A 4,218-nucleotide genomic window follows, 5' to 3' on the forward strand; every position below is an offset into this window, starting at 1 on the left:
TGGTGACAGCACTAGGAAAACTCGATCCAATTGCCAAGAAGATCTTTTGGATTCATATTTTATTTGTCAACACTGAACTGATGAGTATAATGTGAATCATAAACAAGGATTTCAACATCTAATCTGCTAAAAAGTGTTTGGATTGTTGTTTTTGGCTTGACATCCAAGAAATTGGACTCGTGATTTGTTTGTAATAAGTGAATAATAATCTGCTCAAAAGTGTTTATTTATTCAAGTCAAACAAATGAATCAATGTATAGTGAAGCATTCGATTGACGAGATTACATTCTTCATCTGCTTAAAAATGTTGGAGTTACGTAAATTGCCCTTGTGTTTGATGCTTTGGCTATGCAACCCTAATATAAACAGTCTCTGTCATGATACTGTGGTTATATGATTATGTTCTGGGAACAATATTGAGATGATAATGGCTGACTGTTATAAATCTTTATGTTTTGTTTTTTTCAGCACCTCACATGACCTCTCTGAATTTTACAAACATTGAGACCTTGACTGGTTCTAACTTCAAGAAATGGAAGGAAGACGTTGAGATTGTACTTGGCCTTATGGATCTTGACTTTGGCATTGAGGGAAGAAAAACCTGCAGCTAAAGGGGGCATTCCAAAACAAGACAATGCAAAATAATTCTTGGCTGCAGTTGGGGAGAAGTTTACAGAGTCAGAAAAAGTAGAAACTGGGACTTTTCTCACACAAATCACTACAATGAAGTATGATGGTGTGGGAAGTGTTAGGGAGCACATCTTGAAGATGGTTGATCTTGCCCAGAAGCTGCAGGATCTTAAGGTACCTATGACTGATTTAGTTCATTTGGCTTTGAACTCTTTACCTACAAAATATGGGCAGCTCGAGGTCTCGTATAATACTCAAAATGAGAAATGGGGCAAAATAAAAAATCGTTGCCTAAGGGTTTGCACCACGCAACCTTCGTCGCGCGCTAACCTACACGCCAAGGCAGTGACGGTAGGATTAGCGTGACGAACAACTAACAGGCGTCGCGCAAAAAAGGGATTAGCTCAACGCACATCCTCCTTTGCGCAAAAGGGCTTTGTGCGATGTAGGATGTGCGTCATGCAAAGCTGCTTTGCACGACACAAGACGTGCGTTACGCAAAGTGGCTTTGCACGACATAGGCATGTGTCGTGCAAATCTTTTTTTTAATTTTTTTTTATTTTTATAAAAATTTTAATTAAATTCTAAAGAATAATTAATTAACCAAGCAAAAGTATTTAATTATAAAATATATGAAAATGTACATACAAGATGTCCAAACAAAAAAGAAAAACTACAAGTGAACTAGGTTTAATACATCAGGCTACTGGGTATCGGCAAGGCAAGGTGGCGCTGAGGTCGAAGGTGGAGCAAGATGAGGTGGTGGTAGCGAGATTTGGAGGCTGGACATCTGTATGGCTTGTACAAGGTCTCGCACCGTCCCGGCATAGTTCCTCATCTCTTCGCCCTGGGCCCTCAGCTGCGCCCTCCTCTGCTCGCTCTGGGCCATCATCTGCGCCCTCATCTGCTTGCCCTGGGACGTTTAAAAACGTAAAAAGAACTTCCATTCAGAGGTCAACCAGATAACAAGCACACATAACTCAAAATTATTCATCCTTGTAACTATGATAACAGATCCATACAAACATTTGGAAACATAAAAGCACTTCCTGCCCCATCAACAACTATTATGAATTGCTCACCTGAACATAGCAAGCCAATGTAACAAACAAACCAGAAAACCTATGTCCGAAAATAAAAATCTCACGGTGGAAATGAACTTTTGCGAAATCAAAGTGCATTTTTTTCTGTCATAGTATTACCTGCCTTACCTCTGGATAGGGTTCTTCAACTTTAAATTGCTCACCTGACAATTCAATGAAAAAAGTTCAGTAATTATGAATTAAGTGCATAAACTCAGAACAACTAAAGACGGAGAACATGATCAGACGGGGAAGTATTTCTTGATGCAAACAACGAAAAAGAACATAAAAGCAAACATTTTCACTAAGCAAAGGATAACTAACCACTACGCTATCGAAAGAATGAGAAAGAATAATGAATTTATGAAGATCTTGCCCTATAACCCAATGACTCCAATTAAGAGGGATTATCAGGACTTGCAACTTGTCATAGCCAGCAAGCACATTGGCACTTGCAACAGCACGCAATATGTTTGCTCTAGCACCCTTAAACAGTGACTTAGCACCCTCATTTTTTATATTTTGCTTAAATGCATCCAAAGAGCTACTATATTTAACTGCTGCTCCTTAGGTCATCATCATTCGTGGTGCACTGTGTAAATGGGGCTAAGAAGCTAATCTAGCACCAATCGTAATTCCCCATCCCAACAAGAAAACAAGAAGATAGCAAAGAAGCTATCATGCAGGCCACCGGTTAAAACCACAGGTTTTAGAGAATTGTACATTCCAAAGTAAAGTCCATGATACACGATAATTCCAACACAACTAAACCATTAAACTGCCTTTCAACCACCCTTCTTGGCAGCCTTGGCATCACTTGCCAAGCACTGACCTCGTATTCAACGGAGCAATTACAAAAAATACACAATTATTTTTTCATAGACCTCACATACTCGAGAAAAGTTGATGTAATCTTATTCAAGAACTGTGCTGAACTCACTCAGTTAGTTTAAACTCTCACTCACTTCCCATTTTGTTTCTCCATCATTTGCTCTAGGATTGTGACTAGACAACAACATAAGTAGTTATCTACTACTTATCAACTTGACAAACACCAATATTCTTAACAAACTTAAGTCTAATTAAGAAATTATTAGGTTTTAACTAAAACAAATTTGTAAATTATCAAGAAGATGCCAATGGCAGATCTATAGGGAGAGTTTCTTTCTTTGTAATTTGTTGAGGGTCCAAGCTAGAAACCCCCACCTTCAATACATACTATCATCCCAACCATCCCATCACTATAATTTTACGTGTTGAGTATCTTTTTCTATACAAGCGACAATGGAAAGACATAATCAGACCTAAAGTCTCAAATGCAGAAATAATTGTTCTTAATCACTTGAGTTTAAGTTCGCTGCGAACCTACAAAAACAGTGAAGAAAAAACGGGTATCATACTAGCCAAGTCCTAGAGTGAAAATAATCGAACAGGACATTAAAATCGAGAATAAATACTCTTAACTACTTCAGTTACTGAATTCGACAACGAAATTATGTTACTCAATATTCTCATCGTAATCAAATCACAATCGTTAATCATAAATTCTACAAGTCCCCACCCAGCATGCACATTCAAAATGTAGTTCATATGCCAATCTTGCAAGTTTTGCTTGTACCTGGAAACAAATTGATACCAGTCCAAGGAGCTCAACTCATGCAACTACAAAACATTGAGGGTGGATGGATAGGGGCATTAATGTCATGGTCCTAAACGAACAAAAGGGATGATGCTATTGCAGATGGATGCCCAGAAATAATTGAACAGTGCCCAGAAATTGTTAGCATTTTCCTCCATGTTCATACACAAAACACACATAACAAAAAAAGCAATTTGACCCTAAACCAGAACCAACATCCAATTTTATCTGGAGATTTCGACAAAGTACTCAGAAATCAACATGCAATTTGAGCCTAAACCCTAAATAACAAAAACCCATCGAAAATCAGAAACCCTTACCTTGATTTTGGGACTTGATTCGCGTCGGCTTCGAGAGCGTGGCGGCCCGTCGTTTAGAATGAGGGGGAGAGATTCGCGTGGTGGTCTACGAGAAAGAGAGAGGGAGAGATTCGTGTGGTGGTTCAAGATTTGGGGTTCACGGGAAAGAGAGAGGGAGAGATGAGCGAGAGGGAAGAGAGAAAGAGTTGGAGGTCTTCGGGAAGAAAGCTTTGGGGTTCAACATTTGTTGGAGGTGCACGCCAAAGAATTGGAAAATTGAAAAAAAACCGCCTATTTTTCACTATCGCACCGCTAAAATTATCACAACTAACGCGATGTAGGTATAAAATTTGATGTCGCACAAAGTGGTTTTGCGCGACGATCACATTAAGACGCTGCACAAGGTATTTTTTTTTAAATTTATTATAAGAATTACAGAAAATGTGACTTTCCTCTTTTCAAATTCAATTTTTTTTTTTTTACATAAACCCTACAATAAAATATTTTTCTAACAAAAACACACAATAATATATTTTTCTATCGTTTTGATGGGAAACGCATTGTACAA

At 38.3% G+C, this 4,218-nt stretch overlaps 1 long non-coding RNA gene across 1 annotated transcript; it reads right to left on the reverse strand.

Annotated features, from left to right (window-relative positions):
* Positions 1 to 1,229: 1,229 nt before the first annotated feature.
* LOC103441470 (uncharacterized) lies at positions 1,230 to 3,943 on the reverse strand. The gene is made up of 3 exons (XR_530252.4): positions 3,672 to 3,943; positions 1,833 to 1,876; positions 1,230 to 1,543 (listed from the first exon to the last, which is right to left on the reverse strand). It is a non-coding gene; the product is annotated as an uncharacterized lncRNA (long non-coding RNA).
* Positions 3,944 to 4,218: the final 275 nt, after the last annotated feature.

Source organism: Malus domestica, chromosome 08, assembly GCF_042453785.1.
Source record: "Malus domestica chromosome 08, GDT2T_hap1".
NCBI lineage: Eukaryota > Viridiplantae > Streptophyta > Magnoliopsida > Rosales > Rosaceae > Malus > Malus domestica.